Source organism: Acanthaster planci, linkage group LG18, assembly GCF_054643075.1.
Source record: "Acanthaster planci isolate LZ-2023a linkage group LG18, COTS_SCS, whole genome shotgun sequence".
Lineage (NCBI taxonomy): Eukaryota > Metazoa > Echinodermata > Asteroidea > Valvatida > Acanthasteridae > Acanthaster > Acanthaster planci.
Window position 1 is genome coordinate 6,789,763 of NC_141794.1, and position 17,470 is coordinate 6,807,232.

General features: G+C 52.9%; 2 non-coding genes across 2 annotated transcripts; both read right to left on the bottom strand.

Annotated features, from left to right (window-relative positions):
• Positions 1 to 425: 425 nt before the first annotated feature.
• On the bottom strand, positions 426 to 626 carry LOC147796135 (U2 spliceosomal RNA). The gene has a single exon (XR_015428359.1). It is a non-coding gene; the product is annotated as a U2 spliceosomal RNA (small nuclear RNA).
• A 6,457-nt stretch (positions 627 to 7,083) lies between these two features.
• On the bottom strand, positions 7,084 to 7,284 carry LOC147796136 (U2 spliceosomal RNA). Its single transcript, XR_015428360.1, has one exon. It is a non-coding gene; the product is annotated as a U2 spliceosomal RNA (small nuclear RNA).
• Between the last annotated feature and the right edge of the window lie 10,186 nt (positions 7,285 to 17,470).

The window sequence follows — 17,470 nt, forward strand, 5'->3', positions numbered from 1 at the left end:
GCAGAGCAGGTATAACGCCTGCGCGGACGCGGTAGAAGCTGCGCGAGCGTGCGGTTGGGGCGACAGCGCCCTCTGGCGGTAAACGGGGTCAAGAGAGCGAGGTCAAAGGTCCACGGGGGGGACGGACAGAAGGAGAATTGGAGGAGGGGGGGGGAGATCGTCATGTGAAAACCCGTCAAAATAAAATGCGATGACGCCAGACAAGAAGTGGGTGTCGTGTCTTTGTCTCTCTCTTTTCCCTGCCACTTTTTATTGGCATTCTTGCATGCCGTTATTGCTCAGAAACATACGGTATATAATGTCCATTTTTGTAAAATGGCCTTTTTTTGTCGAAATGTTTCGGAGAGGAAGAAATAGCCGAGAGATAAAGTAATTCAACAAAAATTAAGTCAGTCCGTGTTTTTATCTTTTTTTATGTCCCCCGAAGGGAGTGGGCCGAATCCCGGATGTACTGCTATACCGGGCCAACCCGTGGCCGGGACGAGGCAAGCCCCTATTCCACAGCCCAAGTTCAAAAATCAGTTTGATAAACTGGCTGTTCAATGAACAGCGTTTCAGATATCACACTGAAAAGAACAGAGGTTTATTACAAATATAATCATTTAAGATACAAAAAGATAAGTAATTATACAATCCAAAGCCTCTTTAACAGAGGTGCTTATAATAAAGTGAACTTTGAAAAAGATCATAAGTTAAACAGGGCGGATTTAAACCCTGTATAATAAGCATAGTTAACTTAGCTAAGTAAAAAATTAAATAAACTGGCATCCTCTTCCGGTCTTCAGTCTTCTTCGTCGCAGCCCCGGCAGATTGCACCTGTAGGAAAGAAGAAAATGAGAAAGTATGGTTATTAGCAAAATACACAATGCAGTATCTTTTCGACAAGTTCGGGAAAGGCCTACTCGTCAGTGTACTGACGGTGGCCGGTGACATGTTCGATGTAGGTGTCCCGGGAACCCTTGATGGCGTCTATGCAGCACAGACGGCGCATCAGACCTCGGTAGCGCTTGGATATCCCAAGGCGCCGAAGTGCTCTCTCGTTTCCCGGGAACCAGGAGCCGAGGGAACCGACCGCGAAGCCGTACACTTCAACGTCCTTACCCGCAGCAGCCAAGGCCTGCCGAAGTCCATCGTACTTGGCGACCTTGGCCGCCGCGGCGATATCCAAGGCATCACGGCCGTTGTCAAAGGGACAGCAGACGTCAACAATGGTGACTTTGTTGCCCTCAACAACCGTGATGTCAGGTCGCTCACGAGGCGTAGGATCCCCTGGGACGTGCTGGTCAATGAAGACCTGCCCGTGTCGCACCGCCGCTTTGATCCGGTTCTGGATCAGGTTGTGCCTTCTCCGGATTGGCAGCATGTTTGGAGGGCAATGGTTGAGGATGTGGGGCAGAGTCTCCTCCCGACTTCCGCAGCGGCGACATTTGGCATCGGTTGCCGCACTCCACCTCTTCGCCGCTGCGTTGGTCGGAAGACAGTTCAGGCGGGCCCTGTGAATGAACCGCCAGTCGCAGAATCGGATGAAACTGCCGGTGGTCATCCACGAGGAGCCGTTACGGTAGGGGTCCTGCTCCAGCGAAGCGGCGACCTTACCCTGGTCCGGGAGAGAGAGCAACTTACCGGAGTAGTGCTCTCGGACAGCGGCCCGCAAGGCGGTGGTGATGCTCTTGGCCGGTATCTCCTTCCCCCCCTCCGTACGCGTGACTACTGTGCCGGAACAGCAGCCGGAAAGAGAGATACGCAGCCGACGAGCCGCTGCCCTGGCCCGGGACCAGAGGGTAGAGATCTGCCCGCTCCAACCGAAGTTGGCCAGTTCCCCTCCATGGACCCGCTCATGAACTGATCGAGCTCCGCTGCGGTGGGGACTCGATGGAGGGTGCGGCGGACGACAGAGGTCAACTGCTGGGTGGCGACACCGCGAACGGTATCATCGGGTGAGGACAGGATACGGACTGCCTGCGTGACTGTTTGAATGTCAGCATCCCGGTTGGGATCCAACAGACCCAGACCGCCCACCTTTCTGTCGGCGAAGACATAATTGGTGGTGGCCCGGGTCGGAAGGTTGCAGACTTTCCGCACCGTCTTCACAATCTCGCTCCTGAGCCGCCGCAGGCTAGCCTTCTGACAGTTGCCGGCACGCAATACATAGGAGGCGCACGGTTCCACAAAGGTTCGTATTGCGTCCAGCTTCTGCCAGGGGGCCAGGAGCGAGGATTCCACCTTGCGTAGATCCTCTGTCATCTTGGCCACCAGTGCCTCAAGGCTCTCGCCGCTCCTGTACAGCCCGACGGGAATGCCGAGGTAGCGGTAATGCTCCTCCTCAGTCAACGCTGGAATTTCGCCGCCCTGCACTCGGTAGACTGAGGGAAGCACCCGCTGACCCCTGCGACACGTCAGGGACAGAGTGGCGCACTTCGATGGTTTGAAGGTGAGCCGAAGCTTGGTGGCCATGATGCTTGCCGTATCCAAAAGCCTCTGCAGGCCCTCGGCCGAGTTGCTGAGTAACACGAGGTCGTCAGCATAGGCGAGGACCGGGATGTCGTGCCCGTGCACCCGAGGAGAGCACTGGCCGGATCTTCCGAAGCTACTCGCGAGTCCTCCATCAGCCCAAGACAGTCACTTCAGCCGAGGGCGAATATATCATGGGGCGAGGATGTGCTACCCCCGCCTACCCTCAGGAGTCGAACCGGCAGGCGGTGCCACCGTACCACTGCGTTTATGGGTTTGGTAGTGGTTGGAGGCACGCCTACCAGAATCGAACTCCCGCGAGCAGACGGAGCACCGGTAGACGTAGTTGAAAGCCATCCGGGGATGGATTCGCTGCTGATGCCGGGTCAGCGCTTGCTGAGCGTGGTAGTTGGAGTGGCAAACCACACAACTCCACCTCCGACAGAACGGGTACAGGAAGACCTGGTCCACCGTTCCGGATTCCTCGGAGAACCCGGACATGAGATGAACCCTTCCCATGTGACGCCGTAGACCATCGGCCGAAAGAAACGACCTCTGGCACAGCGCACACGGGACAGCACTATCCCGGCCCACAGCCTCACCCGTGTTACGAGGACCCCGAGGGGCCCCCGAGCATGCATCCACGGGGTGTTGGGGGGCCAAGACGTTTCCCTCAGAGAGGGAATGTGCCGGATCCAAACTCACATCCGAAGCTACTCGCGAGTCCTCCATCAGCCCAAGACAGACAGCCAATATATCTCTCTGCAGCCCCGGTAGTCCTCCTCCGCCAGCTCCGGTAGTCCTCCTCCGCCGGCTCCGGTAGATCCGTCACAGCCAACTCCGGTAGTTCACGTCAAAAGCGAGATCACAGAAGATCACACTGAAAAGAACAGAGGTTTATTACAAATATAATCATTTAAGATACAAAAAGATAAGTAATTATACAATCCAAAGCCTCTTTAACAGAGGTGCTTATAATAAAGTGAACTTTGAAAAAGAACATAAGTTAAACAGGGCGGATTTAAACCCTGTATAATAAGCATAGTTAACTTAGCTAAGTAAAAAATTAAATATCATGAACAATCTTTCAGTGAGAAATGTTCCCACGGTCGACTCTGCGCAAGTACCTGCGCCGCACTATATGCAAGCCACAAGATGGCGCCCTTCACAATTGCAATTGCACTGTGTCTACACTCGACACCGCGCCGGAAGTGATCCCACGTTGTGGGCGTGGCGATATAGCACGCTTCCAAGACCTCGTGACAGTGACAGTGTGCCATTGCTTACACTCTTTACTTTTAACGGCAGAACCCGTGATATATCCGTATTTCACATTCAGGACTTGTGAGAAGAACCTATCGGGTTTTAAACTTGAAAGGCCGTGAGGGTGTGCTTCACGGGATCACGTGTTGAATGTACGTGTGAAAGGATGGTTTACTGTCGGCAGTAAGAGCCAAACGATGCAGTTCCAAAATTATTGAAAATCATCCATGAGGCACGCACTTGCCTTTTGCGCTACGTAGAAGCGCGCACCCGACGGCGCATAATAAAAAGCTGAACATGTCAATACACAATGATGAACCAACACATCATTTGTAAACTTGGAAAGTTTGCAAGCACACACTGCGTGCTGAATATTTGATGAGATGAACGGCCCTTAGAACAATGAAAAGAATGCACGTCTGTTGCGTAAGTTATACGCGTTGCATATTTGACGCGCGTTGCCTGGATTCAGGTTCGAAACACAAACATGTCATTATACAGCACCGCAACGGCCGGCACGGCAGGAGTAAAGAGAAAGGCAGGGGGGGGCTGAAGCCGTCAGAAATACAGTTTGTATATTTTGCGACAGGTCCCTCGCAAGGGGAATGCCCGTTTCACGGTGTCTGGACGTTTACACGAGGCACCCTCTTGGACAATCTGAACAACCGTCAAATATTAAGGTCAGAGCGAGTGCGAAAAAGATCAGGAAAAGTTTTCACCTCAACCCCCCCCCATACAAGCACCGTCAAGAGGTAATATCTATTTGCTTGCAGTGTGCGCGATATTCGGAAAAATACCTTATTAATTACGAGGCACCTGTATTAGACAAAAGGAGACCAAGAACGGGGAAATAATGTACAACAGAATGTCTCAGTGAACCACACCCAACGTCGAAAACAAAAGGGGGAAAAGACTAACGAGGAGCAGAAAAGCAAAGCATCTCTTTCGTGGAGTTGTTTTGGCTCTGAAAAGAGCCGTTTGGTTGGTAGCGGCGGGCTACTTGGAAGTCGTGTACTTGGTGACGGCCTTGGTGCCCTCGCTGACTGCATGCTTGGCAAGCTCTCCCGGCAGGAGCAGGCGAACTGCTGTCTGCACCTCGCGGCTGGTGATGGTCGACTTCTTGTTGTAGTGTGCAAGGCGAGAGGCCTCGGTTGCGATGCGCTCGAAGACGTCATTGACAAAGCTGTTCATGATGCTCATGGCCTTGCTGGAGATGCCCGTGTCGGGGTGCACCTGTTTCATGACTTTATAAATGTAGATGCCGTAGCTCTCCTTGCGACGCCGGTGCCTCTTCTTGTCTGTGCGAGTCGGGGTCTTGGTGTTTCCGGCCTTCTTCTGACCTTTCCCGCTAACTTTAGGAGCCATGCTGGAGCGCTTGAAGTGTGAGAGATCGAGGGATCGAATGAAAAAGCGTCACGGCTACGCCGGCTTTTATCACGGGCGGCGTGGATTCTGAACACGGGCGCATTGTCCACCTTCCCGCCAGTTGAAAAGAGCGCCCCCCGGCCACCCAGGCGTGAAGACGCGCATGGCTTGCAAGGGCAAGCTGAAACTTACGGCAAGGGAAACGCTGAAAGCGGTCGGTCGTTCGTTCGGTCAATAACCGTTCCGTGCAACCGAGTTATCTGTTCTATTTGAATATTTGGTTATTTTCTCCGCCATCCTCTCAAGCGGCTAACGCGGAATTCGTCTGCCAAAGCACAACGCAGCCTTTCGCGTCGCTAACTAAATTGACAAGAGTACCAGTCAGGAAGTCGATCGGACTCCACAAAGGCGAAACAAGGTCGCTTTCAAAGCGAGGGCCGGGGTGAAGCTGTCGGGGAGGGGTCGTCTGATACTGTACGCTCATTCATACCCAAATACGAATAACTACACAAAACTTAAAGGAGAGGGAAGGAAAAGCAGACCAATCACGCCCCGTGTGAAATCGCAATCGGAGAGCCCTTTCAATTTGTTATATTATTGACTCAACTGTGGCCGTTACTCGGTTGTGTTTAATTTCCTCCCGCCCAGCACCTTTCCCCGCAGACAACTCGAGCAGAATCATTCTCTTTTTGAAGTAGTGGTGGCTCTGATAAGAGCCGTTAGGTTTGGTGGTCGTGGCGCGCCAACACTCAGGCCCGTTCACCGCGAATTCGGCGGGCCAACTGGATGTCCTTGGGCATGATGGTGACCCTCTTTGCGTGGATGGCGCACAGGTTGGTGTCCTCGAACAGGCCCACCAGGTAAGCCTCGCTAGCCTCCTGCAAAGCCATGACGGCAGAACTTTGGAATCGCAGCTCGGTCTTGAAATCCTGTGCAATTTCTCGCACAAGTCTCTGGAAGGGGAGCTTTCGGATCAGCAGTTCGGTGCTCTTCTGGTAGCGACGGATCTCACGGAGGGCAACGGTTCCCGGCCTGTACCGGTGAGGTTTCTTGACGCCGCCAGTAGCCGGAGCGCTCTTGCGGGCCGCCTTGGTGGCCAACTGCTTCCTGGGGGCTTTCCCGCCCGTGCTCTTTCTTGCCGTCTGCTTGGTGCGAGCCATGATGAGGTGCGTCGGGTGCTTGGAGCTTGACACAAGTGAGTGCAGGGCACGGCAACCCAGCGTCTCTTAAGCCCGGCAACGGCATCCCGGGCCGAAGGCCTGACAATGGACCGCTTTCCGATTGGATAACTCCAAGGGCGGGCGCAGCGCTTGACTGGTCACATGTACACTGAGGTTAATTTGGGGGGGGGGACCGCGACAAGAAGGCAAAGTGCACCGACAGCTCTGTGTCAAGAGAAGAAAAAAACCACCCCCAGCACCACCACCGCCCAACCAACCACACACGGCACTTTCACGCTGAGCACAACTCCGCCTACATCGCGGCAACACCCTTCCGCCCGTCACGCGTTCCATCCAGTACTCAACGCTTTCCACCGTCAGGCTCAACGACAGTACACACGGACGCGCATCAGTGAAACATCAGGGCTGTGGAAGTCACTTGGGTATCACGAACACATCACGACAACACGGCTACGTACCGTATTAAACGGAAAACGCGGAGAGGGACGAAATGAACCGCAACGACAAGGAACGGAGAGGGAAACGTACAAAAAGAATCCACGGGGGGGGGGGGGAGATCGTCATGTGAAAACCCGTCAAAATAAAATGCGATGACGCCAGACAAGAAGTGGGTGTCGTGTCTTTGTCTCTCTCTTTTCCCTGCCACTTTTTATTGGCATTCTTGCATGCCGTTATTGCTCAGAAACATACTGTATAATGTCCATTTTTGTAAAATGGCCTTTTTTTGTCGAAATGTTTCGGAGAGGAAGAAATAGCCGAGAGATAAAGTAATTCAACAAAAATTAAGTCAGTCCGTGTTTTTATCTTTTTTTATGTCCCCCGAAGGGAGTGGGCCGAATCCCGGATGTACTGCTATACCGGGCCAACCCGTGGCCGGGACGAGGCAAGCCCCTATTCCACAGCCCAAGTTCAAAAATCAGTTTGATAAACTGGCTGTTCAATGAACAGCGTTTCAGATATCACACTGAAAAGAACAGAGGTTTATTACAAATATAATCATTTAAGATACAAAAAGATAAGTAATTATACAATCCAAAGCCTCTTTAACAGAGGTGCTTATAATAAAGTGAACTTTGAAAAAGATCATAAGTTAAACAGGGCGGATTTAAACCCTGTATAATAAGCATAGTTAACTTAGCTAAGTAAAAAATTAAATAAACTGGCATCCTCTTCCGGTCTTCAGTCTTCTTCGTCGCAGCCCCGGCAGATTGCACCTGTAGGAAAGAAGAAAATGAGAAAGTATGGTTATTAGCAGAATACACAATGCAGTATCTTTTCGACAAGTTCGGGAAGGCCTACTCGTCAGTGTACTGACGGTGGCCGGTGACATGTTCGATGTAGGTGTCCCGGGAACCCTTGATGGCGTCTATGCAGCACAGACGGCGCATCAGACCTCGGTAGCGCTTGGATATCCCAAGGCGCCGAAGTGCTCTCTCGTTTCCCGGGAACCAGGAGCCGAGGGAACCGACCGCGAAGCCGTACACTTCAACGTCCTTACCCGCAGCAGCCAAGGCCTGCCGAAGTCCATCGTACTTGGCGACCTTGGCCGCCGCGGCGATATCCAAGGCATCACGGCCGTTGTCAAAGGGACAGCAGACGTCAACAATGGTGACTTTGTTGCCCTCAACAACCGTGATGTCAGGTCGCTCACGAGGCGTAGGATCCCCTGGGACGTGCTGGTCAATGAAGACCTGCCCGTGTCGCACCGCCGCTTTGATCCGGTTCTGGATCAGGTTGTGCCTTCTCCGGATTGGCAGCATGTTTGGAGGGCAATGGTTGAGGATGTGGGGCAGAGTCTCCTCCCGACTTCCGCAGCGGCGACATTTGGCATCGGTTGCCGCACTCCACCTCTTCGCCGCTGCGTTGGTCGGAAGACAGTTCAGGCGGGCCCTGTGAATGAACCGCCAGTCGCAGAATCGGATGAAACTGCCGGTGGTCATCCACGAGGAGCCGTTACGGTAGGGGTCCTGCTCCAGCGAAGCGGCGACCTTACCCTGGTCCGGGAGAGAGAGCAACTTACCGGAGTAGTGCTCTCGGACAGCGGCCCGCAAGGCGGTGGTGATGCTCTTGGCCGGTATCTCCTTCCCCCCCTCCGTACGCGTGACTACTGTGCCGGAACAGCAGCCGGAAAGAGAGATACGCAGCCGACGAGCCGCTGCCCTGGCCCGGGACCAGAGGGTAGAGATCTGCCCGCTCCAACCGAAGTTGGCCAGGTCCCCCTCCATGGACCCGCTCATGAACTGATCGAGCTCCGCTGCGGTGGGGACTCGATGGAGGGTGCGGCGGACGACAGAGGTCAACTGCTGGGTGGCGACACCGCGAACGGTATCATCGGGTGAGGACAGGATACGGACTGCCTGCGTGACTGTTTGAATGTCAGCATCCCGGTTGGGATCCAACAGACCCAGACCGCCCACCTTTCTGTCGGCGAAGACATAATTGGTGGTGGCCCGGGTCGGAAGGTTGCAGACTTTCCGCACCGTCTTCACAATCTCGCTCCTGAGCCGCCGCAGGCTAGCCTTCTGACAGTTGCCGGCACGCAATACATAGGAGGCGCACGGTTCCACAAAGGTTCGTATTGCGTCCAGCTTCTGCCAGGGGGCCAGGAGCGAGGATTCCACCTTGCGTAGATCCTCTGTCATCTTGGCCACCAGTGCCTCAAGGCTCTCGCCGCTCCTGTACAGCCCGACGGGAATGCCGAGGTAGCGGTAATGCTCCTCCTCAGTCAACGCTGGAATTTCGCCGCCCTGCACTCGGTAGACTGAGGGAAGCACCCGCTGACCCCTGCGACACGTCAGGGACAGAGTGGCGCACTTCGATGGTTTGAAGGTGAGCCGAAGCTTGGTGGCCATGATGCTTGCCGTATCCAAAAGCCTCTGCAGGCCCTCGGCCGAGTTGCTGAGTAACACGAGGTCGTCAGCATAGGCGAGGACCGGGATGTCGTGCCCGTGCACCCGAGGAGAGCACTGGCCGGATCTTGCCGCCACGGACACGGCCCGCACCACCAGCTCGAGAGTCAAGTTGAAAAGAATCGGTGAGATCGGACAACCCTGCTTGACTCCCGAACAGATGGATACGGGCGCAGTCCTTCCAGACGCCACCATAAACTCCGTGCTGGCCCCGGTATAGACATTCCGCAAGATGTCTATGAATCCCGGAGGCGCACCGACAGAGGCCAGCACGGTGAATATGGCATCATGGGGAACACTGCCGAAAGCATTCTGAAGATCCAACCACGCAACGTGGAGGTTCTTCTGATTCCGACGAGCGTCCGCCACGATGGAAGACATCAGGAAGGTGTGCTCGTAGCAGCCCTCACCGGGCCTAGCACTCTTCTGGGCACCGCTGATGAGATCGCAGTCCAAAGCCCAACGAGTCAGGCGGTCAGACAGGATCGCCATCAGCAGTTTGTACAGGCACGACTGCAGGGCGATTGGCCGGAAGTTGGCCGGGCATGCCGGGTCCCCCTTCTTGTACAACAGCACCGTAGTAGCCGTCTTCCAAGAGCGGGGGACGCGCCCCTCACGCAGACACCGGTTGAATATCGCCACAGTTACTCGAAACGCACCATCCGCAATCTTGATGTGACGATACTCTAGCCGGTCTTTCCCGGGAGCGGAGTTTGACATCCGACCCAGGCGGGAGGAGACCTCCTTCTGCGTTACGGGGCGTAGCAATTCCGAACCAGACTCCCGGGCCCGGGCAGAGTCTGGGAACAGGAGTTCAGAGTCAACACGGATTCGATCGCAATCCACCGCCCTCTCGGAGTGAACTTCCGTGAAGAAGTCCACCAGTGTTTCCTCCGAGCCGCCATACCTGACTTCAGAGCCGTCCAGGACAACTCGCATCGCCCGCCGCCTACTAGACCTGTAGAGCTTCTGAAGTCGGCTGGCCTCCTGCACGTCAAACTCTGGCCCGAGCATACGACGCCGCCGCACCGCCCGTGTGTCCGCACCACCGCGTTGTTGCGCTGGTCGGGCTTCCGTCCTGCGCTGATTCCTCGAAGAAGCATAAGCCAGGTCGACCGCATGCTGGGCAAAACGGTCGCACACCGACTCAAACTCCTCAAAGTCATCGGCACGAGACAGCGCCACCAGCCAGGGATTCTCCTCCACCGCGGCCTGGGAGGCCCGAGGTGTCGGCGAAGCCCGACTGGGTAGCGCGGAATCCCTCAGGGTCGCGGTCCGGCCCGTTCCCTCACCCGTGGCGTTATTCGAGCGCCGCACATCAGCCACGGGGTGTTGGTCACGTCCCCGGCACATACCCTCATCCGTGTTACGGGGGCCCCGAGGGACCCCCGCGCATGCATCCACGGAGTGTTGGAGCGCCGGGACACCTTCCTCATCCACGCAACGGGAAACCGAGCATACCTCCGTGGAGTGTTGGGAGATGGCCGAACCTTGATCCCGATCCCAGCTTGGTCGTCCCTCATCCATGCTCGGGTGAGCCAAGGAGTGTTGGGCCGGGTCGCTGGTCCGAGACAGTGCTCCCTGTCGGCTTCGAGGTGAAGCCCGGTCGGGAGACACTGACCTCGACGGGGACGCGAGCCGGTCGGAACCCACACCTGTGGCATTATCGGAACGACGCACTACTGTCACAGGGTGTGGAGAACTCGCCGGATCTTGTCTCCCTTCCCAGCTTGGCATTTCCTCAACCATGCCCTGGGGAGTCGGGGTGCTAGGAACCACTTCGTTGGCGCGAGGCAGGGCCCCCTGTCGGCCTCGTGGTGAGGCCCGGTCAGGAGCCACTGATCGCGGCGGGGACGCAAACCGGTCGGAACCCTCATCTGTGACATTTTCGGGTCGACGCACTGCAGTCACAGAGTTTTGGGAACTCGCCGGGTCTTGTCCCCTCACCAAGGTGGGTGGCCCCTTACCCCTCCTCCGCCCTGCCAAGGAGAGTTTGGCTTTGTCGCTGGTTCGGGATAGCGCCCCCAGTCGGCCCCTTGTGGGGGCCCGGTCGGGAAACGCTGATCTCACTGGGGACGCGAGCCGGTCCGCTCCCTCATCCGTGGCATTATTGGAACGCCGCACTTCAGCCACGGAGTGTTGGGAACTCGCCGGTTCTTGTCCCCCGTCCCAGCTTGGTAGTCCCTCATCCCTGCTCCGAGGAGACAAGGAGTGTTGGGCCGGGTCGCCGGTTCGGGATAGCGCCCCCAGTCGGCCCCTTGTGGGGGCCCGGTCGGGAAACGCTGATCTCACTGGGGACGCAAGCCGGTCGGAACCCTCATCCGTGGCATTATTGGAACGCCGCACTTCAGCCACGGAGTGTTGGGAACTCGCCGGTTCTTGTCCCCCGTCCCAGCTTGGTAGTCCCTCATCCCTGCTCCGAGGAGGCAAGGAGTGTTGGGCCGGGTCGCCGGTTCGGGATAGCGCCCCCAGTCGGCCCCTTGTGGGGGCCCGGTCGGGAAACGCTGATCTCACTGGGGACGCGAGCCGGTCGGAACCCTCATCCGTGGCATTATTGGAACGCCGCACTTCAGCCACGGAGTGTTGGGAACTCGCCGGTTCTTGTCCCCCGTCCCAGCTTGGTAGTCCCTCATCCCTGCTCCGAGGAGGCAAGGAGTGTTGGGCCGAGGTAGTCATCGGTGGATCACCAACCAAGCCCCGGATGAGCTCCATTGGAGACAGAGCCTCCGCAGTCACTTCAGCCGAGGGCGAGGATGTGCTACCCCGCCTACCCACAGGAGTCGAACCGGCAGGCGGTGCCACCGTACCACTGCGTTTATGGGTTTGGTAGTGGTTGGAGGCACGCCTACCAGAATCGAACTCCCGCGAGCAGACGGAGCACCGGTAGACGTAGTTGAAAGCCATCCGGGGATGGATTCGCTGCTGATGCCGGGTCAGCGCTTGCTGAGCGTGGTAGTTGGAGTGGCAAACCACACAACTCCACCTCCGACAGAACGGGTACAGGAAGACCTGGTCCACCGTTCCGGATTCCTCGGAGAACCCGGACATGAGATGAACCCTTCCCATGTGACGCCGTAGACCATCGGCCGAAAGAAACGACCTCTGGCACAGCGCACACGGGACAGCACTATCTCGGCCCACAGCCTCACCCGTGTTACGAGGACCCCGAGGGGCCCCCGAGCATGCATCCACGGGGTGTTGGGGGGCCAAGACGTTTCCCTCAGAGAGGGAATGTGCCGGATCCAAACTCACATCCGAAGCTACTCGCGAGTCCTCCATCAGCCCAAGACAGACAGCCAATATATCTCTCTGCAGCCCCGGTAGTCCTCCTCCGCCAGCTCCGGTAGTCCTCCTCCGCCGGCTCCGGTAGATCCGTCACAGCCAACTCCGGTAGTTCACGTCAAAAGCGAGATCACAGAAGATCACACTGAAAAGAACAGATACTGAATTTTGATTTGGGACTTAAGAATGTCCCGGGCAGGCCGACTTACCAGTCGCCGGAACTCAGTTTGTTGGGGTTTCGAGCCCCCCTGCCCGTACGGGAACTAACTAAAACCATACAAACAGGAAAACAAGTGTCACCGGTCGACAACAAACATCAAAAGGACCAAAAAGTCACAAAACACACCAGAGGTATCTACCAATTCCAAATTACATAAGTCCCGAAGTTAACTACAATAACCAAATTACATAAGTCTCCAAGTTAAACTACTATTACCACAACACAGTTACTCCCAAACCGCAGTATGGGGATACGCCAGTCCCGCCGCCGGAGATCCTTAAGGGGTCCCAGCAGCATCGGTGAAGTCTCGACTTTTCCCAGGGGCTGGCGCCTCCTATCTACAATAAGGATACAAAAAGATTAATTACAAAAAGATGTACAATTTATCCTTTTCAATTTTGACCGTGCGACCGTGGGCACACCAGTGTTTGACGAACCTGATCTGGTCCATTCTCAAGAAGTCGGCCTGAATCCGACCCTTAATGAAATTTCTACAACGACGCAGAATCAACTCGGGAGAGACAACTGACTGGTCGAACAGCACTTCGCAACGCGAAGACCAAATGTGGAATTTCACAGCGGAAATAATGTACCAAATAAAAATGTGACTGGAATTACCGGGTGTAAGCCCCTCACCATACAAGACACAATTCTTAGTGAGGGTAAAGTTCCTACCCAGGGTACGGTGGCACAGATTCTGAACCCAGTCCCACAGAAGGGACACAAACGAGCATTCCCATAGAACGTGGGACAGCGACTCCAGCTGCTTACAATTACTTCGGGGGCACAGAGAATTTCCAATGCCCCACACAGCAAGACGTTGTCTGGTTTTCACTGCCCCCCAGGCTGTTCTCCAGTTGAACTCCCGGAGTTTACCATCTACAAAAGAGTGAGAAATAATTTGAAAATCCGCGTCCCTAGGAGGGCTATACCTCGACGGGGGCGGAAGACAAATGTTGAGCACAAAAATATTATACAAATATTTAGCCAAAACTGTTTCCCAATCTAGATCAGGAACCAAGGCGGCAGTCGATCGCACCAGTTTACAGAGATAATTATAACAATTATTAACATGAGACGAGTGAGGATAAACGTTTGAACATACCCTGGTCGGCAAAAAATCTCTAAGGGAAAGAGCGGCCCAAAAATAGGCAAAAAATCGCCAAGGTGGTCCGTTCTCACCGTACAGAGAGGATACGCATCGAAGATAAAGGGCCTCACATTTACAACGTAAATGACAAATACCTAAACCACCTTTCTCTACTGGGAGAAACAAAAAGGCCCTTTGAACCAGTTCCGTTTTGCCAGACCACAGGAATGAAAAGATAAGTCGGTTAACCTCCTTCTCGACGACACTTGGAAGTGGATAAACTGGGGCTACATAAAATAAAAGTGACAAAAGAAACACATTAATAACATAAACTTTACTGAACAGGGGGAGAGTGCGGGACTGCCAGTGTTCTACTTGAGCTCGGAACTTTGGAAGTCTCGCCTCCCAATTCTTGGCAGCCGTGTCCCCCGGACCAACCCAGAAACCGTTGATCTTTATTGGTTCCCGGGTCCAGTTAATGCCGGCAAAGTTGGACAGGGGAATCGGCCAATCACCTAAAATGAGACCACATGATTTATGAAAGTTCAATCTCGAACCGGTGCTTTTCTCAAAAAGAGAAATAATATAAAACAATCGTTTCAGAGACTTATAGTCCCTGACAACACACGTGGTGTCATCGGCATACTGAATTATTTTGCATTGCAGCCCATCAGCACCAGGGATGGTTACCCCATTAATGAAGTTGTCTTTGTAGACTCTGCAAGCAAACGGTTCAATGAAAAGAACATACAGTAATGGAGATAAAGGACAACCTTGTCTTACTCCCTTCCAAACAGAGAAGGGAGCAGACAAGCAACCGTTAACTAAAACACGACTAGAAATATCAGTATAAAAAAGTTTAATGTAACGTATAAAAACAGGGCCGAAGCCCAATCTTTTCAGAACTTTGAACAAAAAATTCCAGTTAACACGGTCGAACGCCTTCTGCTGATCTAAAGAGATGACGAGAGTGTTAAGGTTCTTAGACTCAATGAAATCTACCAGGTCTCTAAGAAGACGGGCGTTATCATGAATACTTCGGCCTTTAATACCACATGTTTGGAAATGGTTAATAATGCATGGAAGAACTCTTCCCAATCGAAGGGAAATGGCTTTAGCAAATATCTTGTAATCTACATTTAACAGAGAAATCGGCCTCTTATTCTGCGGATCAAGAGGATCTCCTGATTTATCTAACAAAGTGATAACACCCCTTCGCATGGAAGGGGGGAGAGTACTCAGATTAAAAGAAGCATTATAAACTCTAAGGAGGTCCGGGCCAATAATGTCCCAAAATTGGGAATAAAATTCTTTTGGCAACCCATCATCACCTGGCGATTTATCATTTTTCATATTATTTAAGGCAAAACCTAATTCCTCTAAAGTCAGCGGCGAATCCAGGTCATCCCGAAAATCGTCGGGGACCCTAGAAGTTAAATTATCTAAAAATTCCGCATGTAAATCTTCAATTACTTCGTCCTCTGAAAACAAATCAGAATAAAATTCATGAAATACTTCAGCTATGCTTGGGTTGTCAGAAACAACGTCTCCCTTTGAACTACGGATGGAGGGAATAGACTTCTTTTTAACATAATTAGTTTCATAATTAAAGAATCTCTTGGAAGGGCGCTCGCCCTCAACCAGGTCAGAGACCCTGGCTCGAACACGAGCACCCTCCGCTGCAAAATCATCCAGTTTTGACAACCCAGATCTGACTTCATCCAGGCGACGAAGCAAATCCGGGCTGCTGTGACCTGTGTTGAGCTCAGAAATCAGATTATTGTATTTTTCTAACAATTTGTTTTTATGCTTTTTTCTGGCTTTTGCCAGACGACAACAATGAGATATGATCAGTTTTTTGGTGCGAGTCTTAACTTCCTCCCACCAGAGAAGTTCAGAATCAAACCCCTCCAGGAGAGTTTGCCAGTCCCTGTATGACTTCCTGAAACATTTATTGAAAACAGGGTCATTAAGAATGGAAGTATTACACTTCCAGTAACCACGCTTAGCCTTAACCTGTTTGGGGAGATGTAATTTTAAAACAACACCATCATGGTCTGAAAAATATACTGGATGGTGTGAACAGTCTTCCACCACCAGTGCATTTGAGACATAAAATCTGTCAAGACGGCTCATGGCAGTATTTGCGGCATTACGCCAAGTAAAAGAAAAAGAAGAAGGATTACCCGATCTCCAAATGTCACGAAGGGAAAAATCTTGGAGAATTTCCCCCAGCTCCGCGGCACCAATACTGATAGAAGAAAAGGAGGAACCTCGTCTATCTAAGCCAGGATCTAGAACACAATTGAAATCACCAACTAAAATCACCGGAAGGCTAGAAGAAAGAAAAGGAGATAAATTATTGAAGAAAGAACGACGATCAAGGGGTGAAACGGGGGCATAAACCGTGCACAAGTGCACACGGCCTGCGGGTCCGCTTAACACCCCGCTAACAATCCGACCAGAGGAATCTGTAGAAACAGAAGAAAAAGAAAAAGAACAATTTTTATTGACAAGAATAATGGTGCCACAAGAGCTGGAGGTTCCAAGAGAAGCAAAAAGAGCGCCACCCCATTCTGATTTCCAAGTGGAAATGTCAGAGAGGGTGGCCACATGGCATTCTTGTAAACAAGAAATATCATAATTGTTACAGAGCTCAAAAACCTTTGTTCTCTTAGAGACGTCCCTCATGCCGTTTACATTTAGGGATATAAGGGAGACCATAACTAGAATAGAAAAAAGTCTAATGAAGAACATCATAAAACACGGGAAGAAATGAAAATAACACGAGAAAACAACTGAACACAGTAAAAGAGAAAGAAACACAAAATGTCAGACAAAAGGAGATAATGGGAAAAAGAGAGGGAGCCATCGTATGACAACAGTAAGAGGGCAGACAGACAAATTAAGGATAGATATCCAAAAACGATGGGGTTTTATCTAACACCTCCTTGGCATGGAAATTGGCCATGTGTGAAATCCACTCGGCTGGATTCTTTAAACGGCAGTCACACAACTTACAGAACAGATCCAGGAGGGTGAGGTCTTGATGTTCCTCCTGGACGTGCCGCCGTAGGAAGACCCAAGAGCACGTAGAAAAGTCGCACTCTGTCCGGCGGCACAAAAGGGTGAAGTCCGGATGGCCAGGTCTGTGCGTGATGTTCATCATCTTCGATCGTGCCGCTACGATTTGGGACGAGGCTTCATCCCAAAAAGTCGGCACGTGCTCGTTGTCTGTGGTGGAAGACGTTTCCATGTCACTAGAATCCGTCTCTGAAGCGGAAGAGGAGGATGAAGAAGAAAGGGGTTGAGGAGGGGCGGGAGGGACGGTTGGGTTAGGTGGGGATGAGGGAGGAAGGGGAGACACGGGAGAAGGGATGGGGGAAGAGTCCGCCTCAGCCGGGGCCGACTCGGTGACAGGGGGAGAGACAGTCCGCTGGGTAACTGGCTCAGACTCTACAACAATAATCTTATTGACCTTGTCAGACGACTCTGGTGACCTTGATCTCTTGGTTGCCTTCTTGGTGATTTTGACTTTGACGGACTTCTCACATGCGGACCTGCTACATACAAGACGGGGAGGACCATTACGGCCCAGACAGTTAACACAACTAATAACTGTAAACTTAGATTCAATAAAATTATCACAAACAATACATACAGATTCCACCGGGAATGGTCCAGCCATTGCATTGCACCTAATGCACAA